Source organism: Melitaea cinxia, chromosome 9 (assembly GCF_905220565.1).
Source record: "Melitaea cinxia chromosome 9, ilMelCinx1.1, whole genome shotgun sequence".
Taxonomy (NCBI): Eukaryota; Metazoa; Arthropoda; class Insecta; order Lepidoptera; family Nymphalidae; genus Melitaea; species Melitaea cinxia.
Genome location: NC_059402.1, coordinates 5,982,681 through 5,994,695, shown reverse-complemented (window position 1 = coordinate 5,994,695; position 12,015 = coordinate 5,982,681). Strand labels below are relative to the sequence as shown.

The 12,015-nt window shown below is 32.4% G+C and overlaps 1 non-coding gene across 1 annotated transcript; it reads right to left on the bottom strand.

The window, feature by feature from the left end:
• Positions 1 to 6,030: 6,030 nt before the first annotated feature.
• Trnag-gcc lies at positions 6,031 to 6,101 on the bottom strand. Its single transcript has one exon. It is a non-coding gene; the product is annotated as a tRNA-Gly (tRNA).
• Between the last annotated feature and the right edge of the window lie 5,914 nt (positions 6,102 to 12,015).

The window sequence follows — 12,015 nt, the reverse complement described above, 5'->3', positions numbered from 1 at the left end:
AATTAAATAATTTAAAAAACATTGTATATGAACGTGCAAATTTTAAGTGTAGTGTACAATTTTTTTTTTAAATATTTAACTCTACTTTACCATATGGACTTAACTTTGAAATGTCACGCTTTACGTATGTACTCGTAAGGATAGCTCTGGATGTGGATCCGAGCCACACGTGGATTTGCATTTTTATTCATGCATTTATTTTTACATATATAAAAATGTATCACAAAAACATTAGCTCCTATAACACATGAACATAAAAAGATGCATTACTTTACCAACAACAAGAATTTTTTAAGAACGGAAACACTTAAAGCTCAAAATGCATTCAGAGATAAGAGGCAATACGCTCGTAACTGATTTATTGTCCCACATTAACCGGTTATCTCCACTCATGTTTACTGCCTATAATATTTTGAAATAGCGACTGATAAGCTCCTTATCAGACGCCCTTACTCATCATCTTTATTATAAGCTTAAAAATACTTTCAACTGTTACATATTCAAAGTTTCAAACATTATGTTATGTTACGTTGAAATACGTACTGTGTGGCTACGGTGTACTGTGTGGCTACGGTACTAAAGAATATAGCCACCCCCTCTCTTCCCGTGGGTGTCGTAAGAGGCGACTAAGGGATAACACAGTTCTACTACCACCTTGGAACTTAAAAAGCCGACCGGTGGCGGGATAACCATCCAACTGCTGGCTTTGAAATACACAGACCGAAGACGGGCAGCAGCATCTTCGGTGCGACAAAACCAGTACTGCGGTCACCAACCCGCCTGCCCAGCGTGGTGACAATGGGCAACACACATGAGTTCACGCTATTTTTGGCGTAAACTTGTGGAGGCCTATGTCCAGCAGTGGACTGTATAGGCTGTAATGATGATGATGATGATGATGATGACGTTGAAATAGATATAATCCTTTTAGGTTGCGAATTTGTAGGCATTTTATGCTTAAACAAAAACATTATTCGGAAATCTCAGTCTTGAAAGTATTATTGATGTGACTTTATCCATATAATGTACATATGTAATGTACTTGAATGTCAACTTAACACTAATATTATATTATCATCATTATTATTATTATACATACATATATATGCATTTGTGTACCTGTTTACATATAAAAAAGTAAAATCTACTTTGTTTAAATGCTCTCACTTGTCATCGGTTTGATTTCCAAACTCTTCTCATTGTTAGATATACTGTTACTACAACTCTTAAAAGTAAGTAACCGTAAACCTCAATCGATTTGACACGTATTGAAAATCAACGTTCATAAAATCTCAAGAGACGCCATGTGTGCAGTAAAGCATATTTTATTGTAAAAGTTTAACACAGTAAGTTCAGAGTGTATTCAATTTTCTTCTAAAACTATCACTTATAAAAACATTTACAGCAAATTTACAACAACGTGTGTCTCGTCGTTTGTTACAGTTTAGTTTTTTGTATTGTGTGTTTTCGATCACGAGAATTCAATCCCCTGGGGACGAGTATGTATTAGGCGTTTACTTTTAATTATTGTTATGAAGGTATTATCACTGTCCTATGAACTTTCTCTTTTTTTTATAAGAAATCTCTGAAAATTACTTTTTATTTTCTTAAAAGAACAAAACTTTATCTTATATTACATTATAACTTATATTACATTATAAAATGTTATTACATACCTACTAACAATTTACGTTTTGCATTGTATGTTACTATGCGTTTCATGAGATAAAAATGCACGGGATGCGACATGCAATCGATTTTTATATTGCGTTTATAAAATTAATGCGTAATGTGTCACTGCTACTGACTCACCACCGACAAACGTCTGGCTGTTAACGTTTGTATCTATTGTAACGACAGCACAACATAGGCATAAAACGGTAACTAAGTAAATAATGTTTTAATTGCTTCAACGAGCAACACGATTTAATGGGTGTAATGTTACATTTTACTTGTTTGTAAGCTCATCTCAACAAATGAACTTAACTTTTAACTATTATATAATTGTATTTCAATCCATTACTGGATATAGGCCTCCACAATTTCGCGCCAAAAATGACGCGAACTCATGTGGTTTTCCCATAGTCACCACGGTGGGCAGGCGGATTGGTGACCGCAGGGCTGGCTTTGTCGCACCGAAAACGCTGCTGCCCGTCTTCGGCCTGTGTATTTTAAGCATAGCAGTTGGATGGTTATTCCGCCATCGGTCGGATTTTTATGTTCCAAGGTGGTAATGGAACTGTGTTATCCCTAAGTCACCTTTTACGACACCCACAGGAAGAAAGAGGGTGACTGTATTATTTAATGCCGTAACCACGCAGCATTAAACAATTGTGTTTATTCTGAAACAAAAAAAAAACAACCCGACTTCAAATACTCTCGATATGAATTAAGTAGAAATAGCTCACATTCTACTCGTAAGATCTTGGTCATTATAATAAACCCACATGTCAAGCACCCGCTTTCAAACCTATAAAAAGTCATTAAAACCGGTACTCCTAGTAAAAAGTTATAAAGATATTAACAAAAATTATACGCATAAAAAAATACAATCAAATTGCGAAAACGTAAACGATGCCATATAAGTCAGCAACACATGCGAATACATCCACGTATTTTAATACATTGATTTCTGAGCTTAAAGCAACATACATAAAAAAAAGTCTAAATATCAAGAACAATAAACAAAAGGTTTATATTTTAGGTATCCGATGAAGATAGAATTTGAACTGAGGTAGGGCAAAGCAGGAAATTTCCTGCTTAAAATATGGAGCAGCCCGACTGGGGTAGTACCGCGACCTTACAGAAGACCACAGCTAAATAATAGCTGTTTTCAGGCAGTATTGTGTTCCTGTTGGTGAGTAAGATGACCAAAGCTCGAGTAACCAGGGGGTAATAGGGTCGGCAACACGCTTGCGATGCTTTTGGTGTTGCAGGCGTCTGTAAGCTACGGTAATCGCTTACCATCAGGTGAACCGTACGCTTGTTTGCCGACCTTACGGAGTTATAAATAACAAAAAAATAAATAAATAAAGCGGTAATGAGTAAAACACATCCTTACAACAATTTATTTATAACTGTCTATACTTCATATAGTAACGAATACATCAATCTTCGAAACCTCTTGATTTGTTTATCAATGAGGTATCAATTTCATCTTAATCCCTCTAATTATAAATCTCCCAATCTGATTAAGTTAACCGTTACATTGCATAACTGTGCAACGTGTGGATATAATAAAAATACAATCACAAAAGTTCCGTTATAGTGTCGCGTTAAACAATGGGCTGCCTACACTCACCGGATTATACAAATTTAACCATTACTTGCATGTATAAAAAATTATCTCAAGCTTTTGCAGTACCAGTAAATGGATTGATCATAATAACATGTAAGTAAAGGATTCTACAAGTGCAACTAAAATTCCTATAATGTAATTAATTTTACTTGTATGCAAGCATTTTAGTAATTATGGTTTTTTGTCACAAATCGATGAAAATAACAAAAGGTCTATTACAGTTATTAAATATCAAAACATTAATTTTGTAGAAAATTCACGCAGTTTAATCGCGTTATAGTTAGAACTTCGTTTTTATAAGTTGTGGCGCCATTGACCTTTCTCAATAACACAAACTGCCTGCTACCTCAAAAATTATTTATAAACTCGGTCTAGTAGATACCCATTAGTGCGTTCATCTAAACGATTAAATAAAGAAACTATTTAAGTTTAGCCTAGTAACAGCGTAAAAACGTACGTTTCATAGTCGAATAATGTGTACGATAGTCAAAATTTTAGTTAGCAGGAAGTTAGTAATCAAATGTTCTGATAACAATTACCCAAGCTCACAAACAAAAGTGCTCTGTATTTTTGACCAGACTCATCTAGGGTTATATATTTCTTATTTTTTTGTTGCCTATTTAGTACCCCTACACCCCCTAATTTTGAGTAAATTCCGAATTCCGATTTTTTAACTAACACAAGTATGTGCCCAAGTCTGAAGTTGGTTTGGCTCGTCCATAGAGCAACACGGAGGGCTCATTAGCCCTCTAAATTTAATTTAAATAGCACTTCTTTTTTTGTGAACCAGTGTTATTCAGCAAGTATTTACTAATCTTAATCATACATTCGACTAATAGTAAAAGAGCTTTTGATACAGATCTACTACCTAATTACCACGCTACTACTTACTACCTACAACGCGTAATATTGTGAAAACTACACAAAGACCCACCACCAAAAATGTACCATATAATTATAACGTACAGTTGTAAAATAAATTACAAAACAATGTTACTAACAGTAACATCGCATTACAATTTTTTTTTATAATAAGATTTATTACATTTCAATCAACGAAAACATAAAAACATTTCACACCCACATTATCTGTAAAGTTCACCACATGTACAGAACGATAAACATAAGTCATGCAGGATCATTACATTTCGTTTATACCGTTATGTTATTAAACGCGCGACTTTAGTGCCAGGCGCGTGTTCTAGGTGCGCTGCAGTGGATTATCCCCTAACTGCAAGAACATGCGTCACTTCGATTCAAATATGGAGTTGAGGGTGTGACTGTTAAGGACTTATATGCTTAAGGTATCCGATTGTTCACGGTACATTTTTTGAACGCATAAATCAAGTTGGAATATTTTTGTCTTAAGCTTGTATTTGTGATTTATGTTAACCTCAATCCTATGTTGTTTCTCTTTAGTAATCACCTTAGACATATTTGGAGGGTTTTTTATGACTTAAAATTAGCACCCTTTAGTAGAAGCAATACCTTATATACCTTTTTATGTTAATAACACTAAAAAAGGTATATAAGGTAAGGTATATAAAGTTACAGAACATTAACAATTAACACTAGAAATTTTGTTTTAAATGTAATTCCAGTAGTGTATGATTTAGTTACTATTTAATTAATAGGTTTTCAATGTCTCTTAAGGCCTACCTAATCGAAGTCTGCTGCTGTAATCGCAATTTGCTGCCTAAAAAATGTTAATTGTTTGACAAACACTAATAACAAACCACGTATTTAAGATTAAAAAGTAAATAATAATAATAATTACTTCTTAAGTAATTTTTAGTGATTTTATAACTGTTATTTTTATGGTAAAAGAATTCAAAAAAATGGAGGAGGTTTTATTTATTTTAATCCCCGAACTTTTTACTAGGTGAACTAATTTCGATGTTTTTTTTTAAATGGTGTGACAAATTTAATTGAGTTCTGACAAGTACTTTTTAAATTATCTCTAATAATACGTATTAACTTGACTGTTTTGACGGTCACCAACCCGCCTGCCCAGCGTGGTGACTATGGGCAAAACACATGAGTTCACGTTATTTTTGGCGTAAACTTGTGGAGGCCTATGTCCAGCAGTGGACTGTATAGGCTGTAATGATGACTGTTTTTTCATCTACCTACGTTGTATTTTATTATCAAAGTATTTGAAGTCGGCTTTTTTTCGTTAGTGAGCAAACAAAATTATGATTTTTAGACACCGCAAAAAAATTTATTTAATTTAATTTATTTTAATTTATTTTTTGACATTCCTGTTTTGCTTCACTTGGCGATCAAGATTCATACCCTCTCATTTCTTACAAATAAGACTCATATAAATATGTAACTTTAATAACGTAATTATAACTTTATTGTTACAGTATATGCGTTACCGCCATCTATTGGTTAATAGCAGTAGCATATGAAAGAACCTCAAGAATCAAGAAATAGTTTTGAGTGTTACTTATAGGCGGCGCTAGCCTGCGAAATTTCAGAAATATTATTGTATTAAATGAAATTGTCGAATATTTTTTAAAAATGCCTTAAACTCTTATTTTAACGATTTTTACGTGTAAATTGTGTGTGTTATAAAATTAAATATTAAATAAATAAAATTAAATATAGTAGACATATGTAAATTTTATTTTACAGTTGTTACATTAAAAATACGTCTATCAAGTATTGGTTAACTTAATATTTTTATTTTGATGGGAAAAATAATTTAACATCCAAAAGAAAAGTTATGCATCGGCCGGGAATCGAACCCGGGCCGCCCGCGTGGCAGGCGAGCATTCTACCACTGAACCACCGATGCGCATTTACTTTTGATGAAATTATTATACTAATTATTTTAGCTTATAATTTATAAAATCCTTAATAAATGACAAAATTGTATTAATAATAATAATTATACATATTATAAAAGTAAAGTACTTTTTAATAATTTTCGTCATACTTCAGCAATTTTACACAAAACTTTAGCAAAATATGAACATAAGCTTTCCTCTCGAAATGACTCTTGACTATTTTTGAGAACTTCATGTAAATCCGCTCAGTACATTTTGAATTTTTCGCGAACAGACAGAAGCTGCGCAGGACTTTGTAATATAAATAAAGGTAGAGAGATAAATGTTTATTCAAAAGATTTAATTTATTATCACGAGCTGAAAAATGCAAAAATAAAAAGTTTAAATGTCAAGCCTAGGTAAATCTACTTTTATGAATCAACTGACTAGTGTAAACAGCTATAGTACAACACCTGCAACTTCAGGAGCGTCTCAAGTGCTTTGCCAAAGTGCGTCGACAATAAAACACATATCAAGGAGCTCTGGTTACCTTTTATCACTAGAGAATCACAACAATACTTGACAGAAATATGGAATTGACAAAATACTTGATACACGCTAACATAAACTACATGTAACACATGTAGTAGATTATTACTTCATTAGTTAATAGCATTGTCATAGTAGGTAAAGAGTAATTAGTGTAAGCCCACCACCCACATCACTACGCTTTGTCTAAATTGTGTTGATATTATATTCAGTATAGGTACATTATATCTTGATTAATTACTTTCGCTGTGACATAGACAGTACATTATATACAATACTGAAGTAGGAATTATTAATTAAATTAACAATAACCTAAAATAAGTGTTTCGTAAAAAAATATTCATAAAAATATTCCAGGGAAAGACTTAAGAGTTCCGTACAATATTTTTCGCTATATTTCGTAAGATTGAGATATAAACAAAAAAAAGCGAGCTTCTTCTTTTTCAAAGCACCTTCATCAATTTTAGTTTATTTATTTGTCGTGGCTATGGTACCTACTACAAAATTTTGCGAAAATTAAAAGCATACCTACCAAATAGAATATAAATTTCCAAAACACAACATTCTTGTGACAGACGCTGTAGTATAGTAGTAGTACTTTATGTGTTACTAATTTCTCAATTACAAATAATAAACAATTAAATAACAAAGGTACATAATCAAAGAGAGATCCAAACATACCCCAGCTACCAAAGTAGCTGTTACTTATTTATAAATTTGCGATAAAATTGTGTATATGCTATTCTTTTAGTGTCGAAACTTAGATATATATATATATAAGTATATAAAATAAAAACTTGTTACATTGCAATAAAATTTAAAAACTCATTCTCCGTAAAATTTATGTATAGACTAAGTATTTTCGTAAGGTTCGTTGATCTCTATAAAACTTACTGATTTATGACTTCTCAAATTATTATTATTGCCCATTTTTTTACAGAAATCTATAAAATGGTTGACGTGCCGTTGCTATACATACACATAACATTGTTTATGAGAACATCGGCCGATAGTCGTATAGGTCTAACAATTTTTGAGTAATCGTTTATGTACCCAAGTCCCCGACAGCGTGTAAAATATCCATTACGGGTTATCGTATTCATAATTCTCAGAATTTCTTGCTATTGTTATTTGTTACGGTCAACTACGATGTTTCCTTTTGCCTCTAAGCGTAGCATGAATTTTTAAACGAATTTTGCACTTGCAAAATTAGTTGTTTATACAGACTGTTCTAAATAACCCATGTTAATTTTGTAATATAAGAATGATAATACTTTGAACTTTTTTACTCTGTCTTTTACTGTGTAATAACATTTTCTAGCATTCGAAAAGGTGCCAGTGTAACCATATTCATCCATCTTTATCTGTCACTTTATTTTGCATTATTGTTGCAGCACTTTTTTTTTTCACTTAAAATTTAACGGGTTCTAAAACTTTTCTCTGCAAAAGCAAAAAAAAAACTAACAATAGTAATTTAGTACATATTAATTAACTTTAACTCACCTTTAAAATCAACTACATTTTCATCCACTTACGATACCTTTTGTGTCACTTTTGACATGTCATGACAATTCAATTTGTGAATCGCCCTGTGGTCGCCAACCCGCCTGCCCAGTGTGGTGACTATGGGCAAAACACATAAGTTTACGCCATTTTTGGCGTGAACTCATAAATTATCAATTATTGATATAATCATAGACACATTGAGACTATTTTTTCTATATTTAATCCTTTAGTTACGTAATATTAAATGTTACGTACTGTCGCATATTTTGATGGATTAAGTATTTAATAGCTAAACATCTATGTCAATCATAATATAATCATAATAACAGAAAAATATGTATTTAGAAGTAGGTACAAGTACAATTGAATAACAGTATAAATCCAGTAAGTTTGATGGTTTGATGTGTATCGTATTCATTTCGTGAAGATTTATATCTCCAATCACGAATTGATATGCTGTCAATACACGCTTTATAGGAAAACACCGTTAGCTCGCGATTCAGAGAAGAGTTCATAATAGAGCAATGAATACTTTTATCAATCACCGACCTCAACAGAGTTGAAGGTGATTTGCATAGTTTTTGTATAAAAAGGATCGTAAAACTTGAAATCACTTATAAAAAACAATATATTAAACTTAAATCGATAAAAGAATAGACCTAAATTTCTGTCTCAATTTTAAATCAGTTTTGAGATTATTTATTTAGATACACATCCAGTTAGTCTTCAATATTAATTTTATCAGCAGTTCTTTGCCGTTATATTCGTCAAATAAAAATGTAAATTAATATTTTATAAACATCATGAAGATATCCTTCTTCAATTTTTTATTGTGGATTTTTGTAGACTCATACATAACACATGTAAACTTCTTTGAAGGCGATGGTACCAAAGATTCTTACTTTTTATCTTATTCGGACTTTTGAGCAAACTTTTTACACACGATTTTGTCATGAGCTTTATACTATTACGATCTAAAGATAACTCCAAATTCTAGCTCATTGAATGACCATTTTCAATGGGAAGTGTACGATTTTTGTACCTTTTCGAAATTATTTCTATATATTGATCGACTATATCGAAGCATGTACTAGAAAAGTAACCTTTAATATGTATTTTATATAAAATTTTATATCTACCTACACTGAATTACAACTTTCTCGTAAACGCGATATTTTTTGAAGCTTCGTCCTCAAGAAACGATACGTGTCTCGCGATATGAAAAATTATAGGGAGTGAAATCGTGTGAAACAACGAAACAACAGCAGCGCTAAGAGTGATACTTACAGCGCTTTATAACCGCCTTCAAATAGGAAAAGATTCTCAATGCGACCGTATTTTTTATGTGTATTAATCAAAACTTTTGACTGGGTGAACGAAAACAAAACGAAAACGAAATAAAATGTGTGAGTTCTCGTGTGTACTCTTATATTTAGGTGATTAGTAGTAAATATTGATACTTAACGAGTTCGTTTATGGTTATTCCTTAAAAAAACAATAATAATCCATCATCAATCATCACACATCAGCCTATGCAGTCCACTGCTGGACATAGGCTTCCACAAGGTCACGCCAAAAATGGCGTGAACTCATGTGTTTCGCCCATAGTTACCACGCTGGGCAGGCGGGTTGGTGACGTCACTCATCATCACTGCATTTTTATGAACGAAATAATATCAACAAAACCTTATTACAACATAAATAAATTAAAATCTCTAAATTGACAATTCTGCTCTTAAAATTATTAATCTCCTCATTAAAACTTGACTCAGCTAAAAAACTTCGTATTTATGATTGATTTCATTCAACCAGCCATGACTAAATATTTGTAATTGATCGATGTTCATGTTCATTTTTATTCTAAAAAATAAATAAAGGAATATTGTGTTATAATAATGTCCTAGGAGTGATTAATAACCATAACACGTGAAAGTTTACTCTGAAGTTAATTTTATCACAAAAAAAATATGTCGCTTCAGCCTGTAATATCCCACTACTGGGCATAGGCCTCTTTCCCCATATAGGAGAAGGATCAGAGCTTAATCCACCACGCTGCTTCAATGCGGGTTGGCGGATATATTCCCTACTATGAGTAACGATCGCTATCAGGTGTACATGATAACAACCGGGACCGACGGCTTAACGTGCTCTCCGAGGGACGGTGGGGAAACCCACAAGGACTGCACAAACACCCAGACCACGGCAAGCACCTGTATGGCCCATACAAATATTTGTCATGTGCGGGCATCGAACCCTCAACCGCCAGCGCAACAGGTACAGTCCATGGCTGTGACCGTTGCGCCAACGCGGCGTCGCCATGTAAAAAAATATGTATGTATATAAGTTGAAATAATCGTTACATTTCTAAAATTTTGCAATTCGCAAATTTTTATATACATAGTTGATATTTATAGTTAAAGTCGACGCGAGTCCACTGATCAAGACTATTTTACATATTGCTTTTTATATTTTTATATAGTAATTATTTTTATTATATGTACACTTATTTGCTAACTACAATATATGTACACTTATTTTCTAGCTACAATATATGTACACTTATTTGCTACTTACAATGTACACTTAACCTATATTATTGTTAGTAGTTAGGTCCTTTTTTTGTGTAATTTACGTTTTTTTAAAACTGATCTCACTATATATAGGATAGATGTTTTATTAGGAATTTTGTTGGAATGGATGGTTTTTTGTTACTCTTTTACGATAAACCTACTGAACTGATTGATACAAAACTTGTTACACAGATTGCTGGAGATCTAAAAAAAACCCATAATTATAATTAGGTAGGTAAAACCGCGAAGCGCAACTAGTACTTTAACAAACTTAAAATACTATTCTTAAATTTATATGCACAAAAAATTATAAGACTCATAACTATTTTTAAACGGTTTTATTTAGCTCACCCCGTTTGTTTTATTTTTTATTATTCTTGGGTCAAATTTAGTAATTCAAATTTCACCCTCTTCCTGTCAACCGATTAATCTGAAATTTTGTATACACTTTGGATTTTGGTGACAATACAATTATGTTTATTCATTATCATTATAAATTCAAGATGGCCGCCGCTACAAAATGGCGGATAATTTATGTTTTATTAATCCCATCAATATGGGTATCAAATGAAAGGGCTCAACAAGCAGAATACAATATACTATAAAAAATTGAAATCCAAGATGGCGGCCGCTACAAAATGGCGGATAACGTAGGTTTTATCAATCCCATCAATATGGGTATCAAATGAAAGGGCTCAACAAGCAGAATACAATATACTATAAAAAATTGAAATACAAGATGGCGGCCGCTACAAAATGGCGGATAACGTAGGTTTTATCGATCCCATCAATATGGGTATCAAATGAAAGTGCTCAACCAGTATAATCAATGTACTATTTAAAATTAAAATCCAAGATGGCGGCCTCTACAAAATGGCGGATAACTTAGGTTTTATCAATCCCATCAACATGGGTATCAAATGAAAGGTCTCAACAAGTAGAATACAATTTACTATGCAAAATTGAAATCTAAGCTGGCCGCCGCTACCAAATGTCTGATAACAATTTTTTATCAATCCCACCAATATGGGTATCAAATAAAAGGGCTTGACAAGAAGAATACAGTGCACTATACTACCTCAATATTTAAGATGGGCCTTGCAATAATGAAGCACTAAATGAATTAAACAGAATGCGAAATAAAAACTAAAAACTAGAAAATAAAAATAGGTAAAAAAACTTTTTAAGTTAAACGGTTTTATGTTAAACATACATTGCAATGTTTAAGATAAATGTACTAAAAACCAAAAAATAATAAAATAGATACAGTCGTGGGAATTATAAACATATGCATAGACTAGACTAAAATAAAACCGTG